The sequence below is a fragment of the Cryptomeria japonica genome, chromosome 2, assembly GCF_030272615.1.
Source record: "Cryptomeria japonica chromosome 2, Sugi_1.0, whole genome shotgun sequence".
Taxonomy (NCBI): Eukaryota; Viridiplantae; Streptophyta; class Pinopsida; order Cupressales; family Cupressaceae; genus Cryptomeria; species Cryptomeria japonica.
This window is the reverse complement of record NC_081406.1, coordinates 47,659,589-47,675,865: the sequence shown is the minus strand read 5'-3', so window position 1 is coordinate 47,675,865 and position 16,277 is coordinate 47,659,589.

The window sequence follows — 16,277 nt, the reverse complement described above, 5'->3', positions numbered from 1 at the left end:
TTGACAGAAAGAGAAAGACCGAAGTTCATAAGTTTCTTCACAGAGGGACAAATCAATTTTGTATGGTCATATGCCGATATGCCTAGATTGGATCCTGATCTAGTAATGCATCATTTGACAGTTAAACCAGGAGCAAAGCCAGTGAAACAAAGATTAAGGAAAATGCTTCCACAAGTGGCATTAGTAGTAAAGGTGGAACTTGAAAAATTGTTAGATGCCAGATTCATAAGACCAATTGATTATCCTGAATGGATCTCTAACTTAGTACTAGTCAGTAAGACAAATCGCAACATCAGAATATGTACAGATTTAAGAAATATCAACAAAGCTTGTCCTAAAGATGACTTTCCATTGCCAAACATAGACCTAATAATGGATCTCATAATGGGTCATGCGATGTTATCTTTGATGGACAAATTTTCTGGCTATAACCAAATAAAAATTGCACTTGATGACCAACGCAAAACAATGTTTACTTGTCCCTAAGGAACTTTCTGCTGGAATGTCATGCCCTTTAGACTAAACAATGCAGGTGCTACATACCAAAGAGCTATGACTACTATTTTTCATGACCTTATGCATGTAACTGTAGAATATTATGTTGATGACCTCTTGGGAAAATCATTAGACAGAGACAGACATTTGGACATCCTTTTAGTGGTTTTTGATCAGTTAGAAAAATACAAATTAAGATTAAATCCCAAGAAGTGTGTCTTTGGAGTAACCTTTGGGAAGCTCCTTAGATACATTGTTTCAAAAAGAGGAATTGAATCCGATCCAACAAAAGTCAAAGCTATATTAGAAATGCCACCGACAAGGAATATCAGTCAATTTTGATCTTTACAAGGAAGACTCTAGTCCATGCGAAGATTCATAGCACAACTTGCAGATAAATGTCATCTTTTTCAGCACTTGCTACACAAAAACATCAAATTCAAATGGGGTGATAACTGTCAACAATATTTTCACATACTCAAAGATTATCTTCTGAATCCACCAATCTTAATGCCACCAATTCCAGAACAATCTCTGTTACTCTACATATCAACTACACAAACAACACTGGGGGCACTCTGATAACTCAATGATGAACTGATAGTACTAACTCAGTACTGAGAGGGGGGGGGTGAATCAGTACAGACAAAAATACAGTCCTAAACCGGTCTGACAACAAACACTTCAAATGACTGGCAAATAGTGACACCGGTTTGAAACAGAGTGCAACCGGTAAAGCTAAGAATGACTGAGACAAGCATTAACCAGTTACTCACTTAGCTTTTCACTCAACTCAAGACTATCCTACCATTTCTCCCTTATGCATAAACAGGTAATCTATCATCAGATCATAATAATAGCTAGTTCAACATGTTTTATTGACAAGCATAAAACACAAAACCATCATATGCTTGATAGACAATAGCAAAGCATCACAAGATAAAAGCATCACACATGACACACATATTTTTCACGTGGAAACCCAACTGGGAAAAACCACGGTGGGGATGAATACCCACAAGCTATTTTTGAACTCTTTAGAAGTCCACTTTGTTAGAAGCCTTGTCCGGTTAGAGACATTACAATAGGTTCTGCTAGGAACCGATCCTGTTAGAGATCACCTAGTTAAGGGATGGCTACAATACCCAGTTAAGGGTTAAACCCTGTTAAAGGTTACCTTGTTAGAGGATTTCAAGAACTCAATAGCTAAAGGATTTCGAACTCAATAGCTTTGAATTACCCTGTTAAAGGATTTATAGCAAGCCAGTTAAGGCTACCCTGTTAAGGGATTTTCCAACTATTGAGGTGGTTAGAGATCAACATGTATTACAATGATCTCGTAATAGCACTCAATGCCAATGCAAATCCGCTTAAGCTTCTCTTCACCTTCTACACTTACACTCTGCAGATATCACTTCTCTCCTTTTGGTCTGGCAAGAATCACGTATCCCTTCTCTTGGATACACACACACAACTTTTGCCAACAACCTCAGAAAGAGACACAACATCGACCTTATAGGAAAATAGATAGGTCAGTAGCATAAACCCTAAACCCTAAACCTGTTAGGTTAAGGAATTCAAATGGTTCAATCTTGACCATTGAGCACACTGTATTAAATGCAACAATTCTTGATCCAATCTCAAGACATTCTCCATCGTCCATTTCCACTGATTTTGTGGCGGTTGATAACCCATCACACTTTATCACCATTTTACAGACTTCTCACATTCCCGAGGTAGATAGGAACAATCTCCTTCATGCAAGATCCTTCACGCGCACAAGGCTTACGTGGCAACATGATCTGTTCTTTGTTATCATGCTAACTCATCACACAAAGTCATCGGTTGAGCCACATAGGCTTGAAGCACTTCAACCAGAAACCCTAATGTTGAGACCACCAACCAGTAGTCATACAACGCTTCCATGTGCCAGTTCCCATAACCATATGCCAGTTCACCTTGAACAAGCACACCGCTTCACTTTGGCACAAAAGCTAGTTCATAGTGTTATACCGGTTCTCTCATATTCCGGTTCTCACCTCTTCAGCATATTGACATCAATGACAACATACAATGTCATTATGTTCTCATACCGGTTCACATAATGCCAACAATCTCCCCCTTTGGCATTGATGGCAATATACAAAGATATCTCTCCGCTTCACATCTTCTCCCCCAATTTCTGCAGATATCTTCTCCGCTTTGCATCTTCTTCCCCTTTGACAACAATGCCAAAGTGGAGGCACAATCTTCCCTGTTCCATTATGCTGCTCTCCCTGAGGAGTAGCATCCTTCAACACATCAATCCAAAATAAATTTGACTATGCAATACCTAATTGATGTGGAGCATATGCTTTTTAGTTTACCTCGTGAAGGGGCAACACCCCTAATTCACCTCTTAAGTACATAAATGTAGTCTTTGGGAGAGGCTTGGTGAATATGTCTGCTAACTGCTCCTTACTAGAAACATGTTCCAGTGCAATCTTTTTGTTCTGAACCTTTTCCCTTAAGAAATGATACTTAAGCTCAAAGTGTTTGGTTCTAGAATGTAAAACAGGATTCTTGGAGATATTAATTGCACTAGTATTGTCACAAAATATGCTTACCGGTTCAGATACAGGAACTTTGAAGCCATTTAATACATGCTTCATCCAAATTGTCTGAGTGCAGTTCATGAAAGCTGCAACATACTCTACTTCCGCTGTAGACTGAGAGATACAACTCTGCTTCTTACTCATCCATGAGACCAGTCTACCACCAAGAAAGAATGCACCACCGGTTGTACTCTTTCGGTCATCTACATTACCAGCCCGATCAGCATCTATGAACACTTTCAGGTTAAAATCATTATTGTATGGATACCATAACCCATAGTCAATAGTTCCTTTCAGATACCTAAGAATCCGCTTGACTGCAACCAAGTGAGATTCTCTTGGAATTTTCTAGAACCTTGCAGTAATGCCAACTGCATGTGCAATATCTAGTCTACTATGCACTACGTAATGCAATTTACCAATCATTGATCGGTATTCCTTCTCATCAACCAATTCTGAGTCATCTTCTTTAGATAGTTTACAACCGGTCACCATTGTAGTACCAACCGGTTTGCTATCTTACATGCCAAAGGTCTTCAACACCTCTTTGACATACTTGGACTAAGTGATAAAGATTCCATCCTTCATCTGCTAGATTTGCAGTCCAATGAAGAATTTAATCTCTCCTATGAGTGATATTTAAAACTCTTTCTTCATCTAATCTGCAAACTCATGACTCATCTTGTCATCTCCACCAAAGATAATGTCATCAACAAATACCTCATAGATCATGATTTGATCTCCTTCAGACTTCAAGTAGATATTACTATCTTCACTTGTTCTCTCAAATCCAATCTTCACAAGATGAGAATGTAGACATTCATACCATGCCCTAGGTGACTGCTTTAGTCCATATAAGGCTTTATGTAGCCTACATACCATGTCACTGTCTTCAGATAGGGCAAACCCATCTGGTTGCTCAATATACACCTCCTCTTCAAGTATACCATTTAGGAATGCAGATTTTACATCCATTTGATATATTTTGAAACCTTTAAAAATTGCATATGCAAGAAGCATACGAACTCCTTCCAATCTGGCTATAGGAGCAAAGGTTTCTCTATAGTCATCTCCTTCTTCTTGAGCATATCCTTTGCATACCAATCTGGCTTTGTTTGTAATCACTGTGAAATCCTCATTCAGCTTATTTCTGAAGACCCATTTGGTACCAATGACATTTTTATGCTCTAGTCTGGGTACCAAAGACCCTGTACCATTTTTGTCTATCTGGTCAAGTTCCTCTTCTATTGCCTTGATCCAGTCTTCATCTTTATGTGCCTCTTTGAATGTTTTAGGCTCAAATTCAGAGATCATACATGAGTTTTCTCTGACCTTTCTTCTTGTAAGGATTCCTGCATCCTTATCTCCTATGATCTACTTAGGATCATGATTCAGCTTGACATAACGAGGAATGGTCTTGATAGATTCCTCTTTCTTTTTTTCTTCATTCTCATCTCCATCAGTATCAGCATCTACATTTGCCGGTGTAGGAACATTGTTATTGGTACTCGGTTGGCTGTCAACCGGTTCCCAGAAGGTTGCAATCGGTTTGTTTACCGCTTGCTCACTGCCGGTTTCCTCAGTTTTCTCAGAGGTTTCATCAACTCTTACATTGATGCTTTCCATAATTCTTTGAGTCCTATTGTTGAAACACTTGAGAGCTTTTCTCTTGGTGGAATATCCAAGGAATATTCCCTCATCACATCTCGCATCAAATTTACTCTAGTGTTCACTCCTCTTGATGTAATATTTGCTACCAAACACTCTAAAGTAGCTAACCACAGGTATCTTACCGGTCCAATACTCATAAGGAGTTTTCTCCTTACCTTTCTTGATGAGTACCCGATTCATTGTGTAGATTGCAATGCTCACCGCTTCTCTCCAAAAGGTGTGAGCTACCTTTCCTTGAATCAACATGGTTCTAGCTGCTTCAACCATAGTTTAGTTATTCCTCTCTCCTAGGCCATTCTGCTATGGAGTCCGGGGGGCAGACAATTTCCTCTTGATGCCATGTTCTTCGCAGTACTTGTTGGATTCAGCGAAAGTGAATTCTCCTCCTTGATCAATTCTCAGGCACTTGATCCTTTTACCGCTTTCCTTCTCCACTAATGCTCTGAAAGCTTTGAACTTTACAAAGGCTTCAGACATGTCTTTCAATAATGTGACCCACATCATTCTTGAGCAGTCATCAGTGAGAATCATGAAGTACCTATCACCCTGCACACTTCTAGTTTTCATAGGACCACACAAATCAGTATGCACAAGATCAAGCAAGTTGTCAGCAGTGAAAGATTTACCTTTACAGGTTGAGGAAGACATTTTCCCCAATTGACACTCTCTGCACAAGGTATTATCCAGTTTTCTTAGCACCAACAACCCTCTAACTGCCTTGATCTTACTAGCCTTCACAATGTTATCAAAGTTTGCATGGCAGAGTCTCCTATGCCATATCCAGCTATCATAAAATTTAGCCATAAGACATGTACTTATATTTGCATTCAGATGAAATAGGTTACCTTTGGTTTGCATGCCGGTGGCCACCAATTCACCATTCTTTCATTTGATTCTATAGACTCCATTCTTCAATTCTAGAGTGAGGCCACTGCCATTCAGTTGGGCAACACTTAGAAGGTTGTGTCTGAGACCATCAACTCAATACACATTGTCAGCACTACTCTTTCCATTCAGAGAGATAGACCCTCCGCCTTTGACTATGCATGGTGCATCGTTGCCAAAGCGAACCACACCACCATCATACTCTTCCAAGGATAGAAACTTGCTCTGGTCACCAGTCATACGGTGAGAATAGCCACTGCCAATTATCCACTCATTGGAGTTATCAAATTGGGAGACAAGAGCCTTCTTGTTTGACACATCTTCCTTGACAGCAACAAACACAATATCTTCGTTTTCTTCATCCTCTAATTCTTCATCTGTGACACCTTCATCAACTACCATAAAATAGTTTCTCTGGTTTCCTCCTTTAAATTTCTTGAGCCGTTCCGGTTTGTCCTTGTTGTCGCCATTAGGACAGTTTACAACAATATGTCCTATCCAGTTACAAAAAAAGCATTTCAAAGGTAGCTTACCTCTGTATTTTTTGGTTCCTTTAGGAAGTTTCCTAGAAAGGAGAGCTTCAAATGCCATCAGAATCTCCTCATCATCCATTTCTCTGCCCTATCTTGGTTCACCACTAGTGCTAGCTTCTTTTCCTTTTCTGGATGGTATTGTAGAAGCTTTAAAAGCTGATTCAGTCTTTTGAACACTGCCATCGAAACTATTTAGCTCATAGGCTGTTTGATAGTTCTGATACTTAATGTAAGTATAGATCCAATATCCAACAAGATGAGAGGGGGGGGGGTTGAATCAAACAAACTTAATCTTCCATAAAAACAACAGATTCAACCTTGATAACATATACTTCAGTAATATAACCAAAACTGCTAAACATGCAAACTCAAAATCATATAAACATCATAAACCTCATAACACCAGATTTAACGTGGAAACCCAAATAGGGAAAAACCACTATGGGATTTCAGACCCACTAAGAAATATACCCTTCTAGAGTATGCTTGGTTAAAAGTAAATCCTATTAAAGATTACAAACACATTGCTAGATGTGACTCGGTTAAGGGATTTTCCTTAGATCTGTTAGGATCTTCACTTTGTTAGAAGTGACCTTGTTAAAGGATTTTGAACACTCAATCAGAATGTCACCTTGCTAGAGGGTTTTACAAATAAGACTGTTAAGTCCACTCGGTTAAGAGATTTTCTGTCACTTTCACAAAATAACAGTAATAAAAATCTATCTGCAACTTCACATCTAAAATGCTAAAGAAGATTCTTATTTGCTCAATACAATCTAGACATAGAACTAATCTTGTCCATCTATTGGGCTTCTATACTCTGTTATTTAAACAGGTCTTCAAGTTTTTGTGCTCGGTAATCACTATGTACCATCCCTATGCATACATTTGCCCGCATACATTATTTATCAACAGTTCCCTATTTATAAACAATTAGCTAACCGCTTAATCTCTTTGATCACATTTCCCATGATCAATCATAGCCATCAGATCTTCAATCTTGTCCAGGTTCAATGTATCCTTTGATCTGAAAAATGTTTTACCCTACCTAGGAACTTGCATACATTTCTTGGAACTTGTGCTAGGGTAATGCGGTTCAATCTACGTTGTAGATCTTCATGCCGATTTTACTTTGCCATAGATTCATTAACAAACTTCATGCATGGCATACCAATCATTTAATTAGTTCCAGCTCATCAGCTTCCTTCATTAAATAATGCATGTAACCATTTAATGTATTCTGTTACAGCTCGGTTACAACTCGGTAACAACTCGGTAAATACTAAACTTCACTCGGTAGACATTCCACCTTCATTAACTGATAGCGATAACCTTAGGGTTTACCAACTAGGTTCTTTGCTCGGTAACATAGTATAGTATTAACCTTTCAATCAATAACATATGTAGGATATCAAAACAATCTAAACATCATGATCTCATCATTGTCTGACTCGGTAATAGTTTCCCATTGAATACCTTATTCATCCCCTTATTCATCATATTCTTTCTGTGTCTTTTACCGACATCTTTATACTCATCAAATCATACTTCTCAAGATATGGCAACATCATGCTGAATTCGAAAATCAATTTCTTGACATCAATGAAAAAATAATAATATTAAGATAGTAAATCATCCTTAATCAGTTATATCCATAATCATCAACAACCTTCTCAATATCCTTATTGAAATGCCAACAATCTCCCATTGTCTGTTATAATGCCAAATGCCAACACTGTCAACTTTGCAATGATGGAGTCTAGGGATACCTTAGTCTTGTCTATTGATCTTAGCTCTTGAATAGCAGCAACCCTTATTGCATAGATCGGCAATAGGGATCTCATGACTTTGCTTACCACAATGGAATCTTCTATTTTACCACCTGCACTCTTGATATCTCCAACAACGGTTTTGATTCTTATTCCATACTGTTGAATGGTCTCACCTTCAACCATCCGCATATCTTCAAACTTTCCTCTAAGGCTTTCTTCCTTAGCTTGTTTTACATGCTCATCACCACCATAGATATTTTCAAGAGTATCCCATACCTCTTTGGGATTAACCTTATCCTGAACATCAATAAACTCAATGTCATATAAACTACTAATTAGGGCTTCCATGACTTGCCCATTCTCGTGCATCTCTCTCTTTTGGTCATCAATGAGAGTACCGGTAGGAGCAACATAGGAATTCTCAACATAGCTCCAGTGTTGAGCACCCATGCTTCTGATGTATATCTTCATTCTGTCTTTCCATATACTAAAATTTTCTCTGTTAAACTTTGAACCTTCCCTCTTCATCATTAGACTGGGATCTTTACCTCAAGCGATTAAGCTTATAGCACAAAGGACTTGGAGGATGTTCTGATACCAATTGATAACTCAATGATGAACTGATAGTACTAACCCGGTACTGAGAGGGGGGGGTGAATTAGTACAGACAAAAATACAGTCCTAAATCGGTCTGATAGCAAACACTTCAAATGGCTGGCAAACAGTGACACCAGTTTGAAACAGAGTGCAACCGATAAAGCTAAGAATGACTGAGACAAGCATTAATTGGTTACTCACTTAGCTTTTCACTCAACTCAAGAATATCCTACCATTTCTCCCTTATGCATAAACATGTAATCTATCATTAGATCATAATAACAATTAGTTCAACATGTTTTATTGATAGGCATAAAACATAGAACCATCATATGCTTGACAGACAATAGCAAAGCATCACAAGATAAAAATATCACACATGACACACATATTTTTCACGTGGAAACCCAACTGGGAAAAACCACGATGGGGATGAATACCCACAAGCTGTTTTTGAACTCTTTAGAAGTCTGCTCTGTTAGAAGCCTTGTTCGGTTAGAGACATTACAATAGGTTCTGCTAGGAACCGATCCTGTTAGAGATCACTCGATTAAGGGATGGCTACAATACCCAGTTAAGGGTTAAACCCTGTTAAAGGTTACCTTGTTAGAGGATTTCAAACTCAATAGCTTTGAATTACCCTGTTAAAGGATTTACAGCAAGCTGGGTAAGGCTACCCTATTAAGGGATTTTCCAACTGTTGAGGTGGTTAGAGATCAATAGGTATTACAATGATCTGGTAACAACACTCAATGCCAATGCAGATCTGCTTAAGCTCCTCTTCACCTTCTGCACTTACACTCTGCAGGTATCACTTCTCTCCTTTTGGTCTGGCAAGAATCACGCATACCTTCTCTTGGATACACACACAAAAATTTTGCCAACAACCTCAGAAAGAGACACAACATTGGCCTTATAGAAAAACAGATAGGTCAATAGCATAACCCTAAACCCTAAACCTGTTAGGTTAAGGAATTCAAACAGTTCAATCCTGACCGTTGAGCACACTGTATTAAATGCAACAGTTCTTGATCCAATCTCAAGACATTCTTCATCATCCATTTCCATCGATTTTGTGGCAGCTGATAACCCATCACATGTTATCACCGTTTTACAGAATTCTCACATTCCCGAGATAGATAGGAACAATCTCCTTCATGCAAGATCCTTCACGTGCACAAGGTTTACGTAGCAACACGATATTTTCTTTGTTATCATGCTAACTCATCACACAAAGTCACTGGTTGAGCCACACAGGCTTGAAGCACTTCAACCAAAAACCCTAAAGTTGAGACTACCAATCGGTAGTCATACAATGCTTCCATGTGCCGGTTGACCTTGAACAAGCACACCGGTTCACTTTGTCAGAAATGTCGGTTCGCAGTGTTATACTGGTTCTCTTATATGTTGGTTCTCACCTCTTCAGCATATTGACATCAATGACAACATACAATGTCATTATGTCCTCATACCGGCTCACATAATGCCAACACACTCTTGGCGCAACAAGACAATAAAGGCAAAGAAAAGGCAGTATACTACATCAGTCGTACTTTGGTTGGTTATGAGCTTAACTACACACCAATTGAACGTGCATGTCTTGTTGTGGTTTTTTCTTCACATAAATTATTACATTACATGCTAACTCATAAACTTAAGCTTGTTGCAAGGATAGATCCATTGAAGTATCTTGTCAATAAGGCAACACTCACTGCAAGACTAGCTAAACGGGTTATGACCTTGAGCGAATTCGACATCAATTGTGTGGACAAAAAAGCAATTAAAGGACAAGCTATCACAGATGAGTTGGCAGATGCGCCCATGATTGATGATGCTCCTCTAACTTCAGAGTTTCCAAATGAATCCATTTTGATGGTGTCACACACGAAGCCTTGGCAACTATACTTTGACGACTCATACACGCAGCATGGTGCAGGAGTTGGAATTCTCTTTATGACACCTCAAGGGGATTTCATTCCTAAATCATATTGACTTTTATTTCCTTGCACTAATAATATAGCAGAATATGAAGCATTAACAACTTGATTACAAATTGCAATTTAGTGGAAGATCCAGGAACTTCATGTTTTTGGGGACTCTCAACTTGTAATTCGTCAAGCAACCAATGACTACCAAACAAAAGATGAAAAATTAATGCCCTACAAGAAAAAGGTAGATGACTTCAAGCAATATTTCATAAAGATAACCTTTGAGCAGATACCAACATAACACAATCTAGCTGCAGATGCCATGGCTACTATTGCCTCGCTGATTGATCTACCATAGAATGAAACCCGCTATGAGTTCTTGGTGGACAACCTTTTGGGTCCCTCATATGATATCACTCCTGCCAAGATGATATATGTTTTTGGTCTTGATTCCCCTTTGTATGGTCCCATTTTTACATTCCTTCGTAACAATATCCTTACTCCTGACCTATCCAACAACCAACGTCGTGCTTTCATTCACCAATCTTCTCGATATGTCATTTTAGCCGATACCCTTTACCGTCGAGGTCTAGATGACACTCTTCTTAGATGTCTAGAAGGGGACAAAGTTTAAATTACGTTATGAGAATTCCATAAAGGTATATGCGGTCCACATTCTAGTGGTCCTACCTTAGCCAAGAAAATCATCAGGACTAGATATTACTGGCCCAATATGGAAAAAGATTCATATCAGTTTGTCAAGAAATGTAATCAATGTCAAATTTATGGAGACCTTATTCATGCGCTAGCACAAGAACTTCAACCGATTGTGACTCCTTGGCCCTTTTGTCACTGGGGACTCAATCTCATAGGCAAGATTCACCCTCCTTCTTCCAATGACCACAAATTCATTATCACTGCAACAAAATATTTTACAAAATGGATTGAAGTCATTCCTCTCATCCAAGTCACTGGAAAACAAATTGCTACATTCATTCTTAACTATATCATCTGTCGTTATGGTATCCCTCTTTCCATCATCACAGATAATAGACGTCCCTTCAAGAACCAGGATGTTCGTGAACTTTGTGATCGCTTCCATATTAACCATTGCTTTTCCACTCCATAATACCCCCAAGGTAATGGTCAAGCTGAGGCGTATAATAAAACCATTCTCAAAATCCTCAAAAAGACAGTCGATGATGCTGGACGAAATTGGCACATCCAACTAAATCCTGCACTTTGGGCTTATCACACAAGTGTTTGCACACCTACAAGAGCTACACCTTATTCACTTGTCTATGGGGCCGAAGTTATCTTGCCTATTGAGGTCGATTTACCATCTTTGCGAGTCACTTTGCGCAACATTATCAACGATGAAGACTACAGGGTCTCTCACTTACAAGAACTAGAACTATTCGATGAACGAAGACAAACTGCTTTTAATCACCTCAAGGCTTATCAACAAAGAATGAGTCGCAACTACAATTATAAGGTTAATCCTCATACATTTGCAGTAGGTGACTTAGTTCTCAAGGAGAATCCAAGAAATCAACAGAACTGAGAGAAGAAAGGAAAATTTGAGCTCAAGTGGCTTGGCCCTTATGTCATCACAATAGTCTATGGATCAGGTGCATATAAGCTTTTGACCTCAGATGGAGAACCTTTGGAAGATCCAATCAACAAAATGCACCTTCATAGGTTTTACACATATCTCTTCAGCATATCTTAATTCAAAAATCCAAAAAAATACAGAAAAAAAATCATAAAAAAAAAAAATTGTTACTTGACACAAAAAAATTAAAAAATCGAAAAAGTAAAGAGAAATAAATTCGTCCAACGATGAAAACCACTTCGGTGGCACCCTGAGCAAGTACCATGGTGAAAATTGGGTTACTGGCGCCATGTGTAGAGACATTGCTCCTCCCTCCTTCAGGATTCAATCTCATCCCTTCACTTTACACACACTCACAACCTATCCATCCATAATAAACTTACCCATTCCCATCATGGCTTTTTATTGATCTAGCCAAGATTGGTTAGCCATTCATAATAATCCCTCCTTTTTACCCCTTTCTATCTATAATAAATCAGCTCCTATCTGTGGCTAAGGCAAATCCTAAGTCTAGTGATGGTTGTGGAACTAAGAGCATCACATGTTCTGAGGAGTATATTTTCTTCCATTTTTCTTCAATCTATCCGCACACAATCTACAATAAAGAAAAACTTACCTCACAGATACACAATAAAGTTTCGACTTCTCTGCAATAAAGTATCAGTTTCATGGATGCAGTTAGTTTCAGATAATATGTACATAACAAGGCTTTAACAAATCAATTCTTTCAGTAGACTCATACAACATTATGGTTTAGTGCTATCTATCCTTTTTCTGAAGGTATACATTGTGACCACAATCAAATACACTTATACAAGTGACAAGAGACACTAAACTTGTGGACTATAGTGGATGTTGGTGTTGAGTCTTGGTTTTCTCTTAATTTTCTCTTTTTGGTGACATCTCTTTTATCTTTTCCAGGATGTCTCTGACTAGAGATTCTATCTCCAGGATGTCTTTGACAAGAAAGGTGAGGATGGGATAAGTTCACCTATTATTTTTTTGTTTGTGGATTGTCTCTTAGTAATGCTATGACTTGTCCAAGGATATGAGGACATTGTGAGTCTAGTGTGAACTAGGGCATTCCTTGTTTGTGACTGTATGATCTCCATGCAAATGGGTACAATGAATTTCTGGGTTGAACCTATATCTGAATTGTCATTACCTATTTGCCATAATAAAGCTCAATGACGATAAAGCACAAGAAGCTCTTTCAGTTCCATATCTTCTATCTTACATCCCCCTTTGTTGATTGACCTCCATCTTCCTTCTTGAGTCTTTGTAGCCTGCTATCACATGACTGAGTATAATGACACATCAAAAATATTTGCATTTCATGTAGTTTGCACCTGCATTACCACATATTGGAATTTCATACATACATATAGATATCACAATTGCACCATATCCTACACACAACACATCTTAGAACATTTTACATTTTCATCATGTAAATAGTTATTTGCATTATCATATTCATCTGCATTTCATACATTCACATTTTCATCATGCATGACATATAAAAACATAAAAGAACAAAAATATATTACATTTTATCATGTACATATTTGCATCCATATCATAAGCATCATATAGAAACATGCATCACATAGAAGCAACATCACATAGGTACACATGCATATAGTTGCTGCAAGGATGAATCATCTCATATATATATCTCAAAAATCATAAGTGTCATGATATAATGATGTCAAAATACATATGGCTACAAAATCACCCGAAGGTGTCTACATCATCGAACAAAAATTATACAAAAACTAATACATAGGGAGCCCTCTAAGGCTATGATGAACTCCCTCCCTCAGAGCCAACCAACCTTGATGAAGTCTAAGCCCTGGAAGTCCCCACCCCAGGATCATCTCTCCTACTCCCTCTATCTGGTCATGGTGGAGGACCCATGACCCCACCACTAGATGCCTATCTTCTGTCTCTCCCTCCAGTGGTCGTCGTAGTCCGCGATGGTCTCTGGAAGCTCCTAGCCTGCCGATCTGGTGGGACAACTCCATATTACAAGTCTCTCTAGTAGGCTATCTCCTCCCCTGCTCATAGAACATAGGCATATTTGGCCTCAGTGTCCTTTGCTACCCTTCTCCCTGCCCTCAGTGTCTTCACAAACCTCTGTGTAGCACTGAATAGCCTGATCCCTCTCTTGCTCAGTGTCTCACAATTGTATCTTGAGCCTAGCCCCATCCCTCTCTACATCTTGAATCTCATCTACATGTCCCTGGCATATCTCTCTCAAGGAAAGTATCTCATCCTCCTCCTCTCCTCCCTCCTCACCCTGTCCCTGTGGATGCTCATGTGGCTATCCCTATCCCTATTATGGAACTTGTGCTACTAGCACCTATAAAAGTCATCTACCACTGACTACATGGGTCTATCTCTCCTCTCCTCCATCTCTCCTCCGATCCACTCTCCTCTCTGCTACTGCACCTCGCCTCTGCCATCTGCCTCTGCCTCCACTATCCCCACTATCATCTCCACCATCCCCACCATCACCCTCTATTGGCTCTCTTGAATCTGTTAGCCATGGAAATGGATGATTTGCCCAATATGCGATGTACTCAACATCCATCCTTGCATCCTCCACATCTGCCCAAATTTCCCAAGGCATGGGAACCATCTCCTACATCTATGCTACTGCTTGATCATAAGACAGTAACAAACCTAATGAGCCTGATCTCTCACTATCCATGCATACATCCTTGGGCCACATGGCATCCGCTTTATCCTGCCAAACTACCTACATACTCTGTCAATCAACTGCCGCTTAATAACATATGGTGTCCTCTCGATCAGATACCTACTCCTAAACATATATGGAAGCTCCACTGCATTATCCTCCCACTCCTCACAATCTTGGTAAGGACTCTGTACCACACTGTCTACCTCATCGATCACTCAACGCCAATTCTCTGGCCTCCCAATCTGTGGCTAGGAAGTAATCATATCATACAAATGCACATAACTACACCCACGTCCCCTTCCTCTAAAGTGTATCGACCATGTAACCGAAAGATGCTTATATGCACATACCTGCAGTAATTTCACTCCAGATCCCAATCCTACTAATCCATGATACACAAACTGATGCAACTCATAATACAAGTGTGCTAGCAGACATGACCCCCATGCAAACCTGGTGTGCTTAGTCAACAATGTCTCTAGAGTCCTCCCCCATCCCATAATCATCCCTCATGTCGCCTTGTCTGGACAGAGGAACCCACTAATAACTCCTACCAGGACCACTGGTAGAGCTAATCCTGTCGCTATCATGGTGTCCCAGGCCACATATCCTGCCCTCATCTCCAGTCCTGGATCCTGGAACACTCATCTCAATGCCTCCTTGTCTCCCTCTCGATCAGTATCCATAGTATCCTTTACACATCCTCTAAAGTGACTATCATCTCACCCATCGGTAAATGAAATGTGCATGTCTCTGAGTTCCATCTCTCGGCTAATGCAGCCGACAACCCCATGTTCACCTGAAACTCAAGCATATACATAATATATCATAATCCCATGGCCTCAACTGCTGCTCTATCCTCCAATACCAACTCTAGTCATAATCCCTGAGTCAAAGGGAATCTCTCTCATGACTCTAGCATAGGTAGGTCCTCCTGCAGTCAAGTAAATCAACTATGTCAATCCTAGTAGTACTCCATGTTCATCACAAAGTGCTACTTTTTTATCCTAGTGCTTATATCTATCATATGACACTCTATCCTAGTAGTACTCCATGTTCATCACAAAGTGTTGCTTTTAACTTATCTTTTAAGGCACCTACTTGAGTGTATCCTCTTGGGTAGTTTAACCAATTAACAACGTATGTTCTATCACAAAATTGTCAATTTCTATGGTACTCCCTATTCATCAAAAAGTATCTCGCTCTATCCTATCCTAGGGCCTCTTCTTGAGTGTATCTTCTTGAGTAGTTTCCTGATTGACAACGTATGTTCTATCACAAAATTGTCAATCCTAGCCCTATCTGTTATCCTAGTCTTCCCTAGAGGACCTGTTTGAGTGTATCCTCTCAACACCTTATCTAATCAACAGTGTATGTTTATCATAGAACTATCGATTCGACTTTGAAGACATAAACGTGCATTCATGACACAAACACACTTCAATCACAAACGTTCCTACATTTCACATAAACGCCTAGA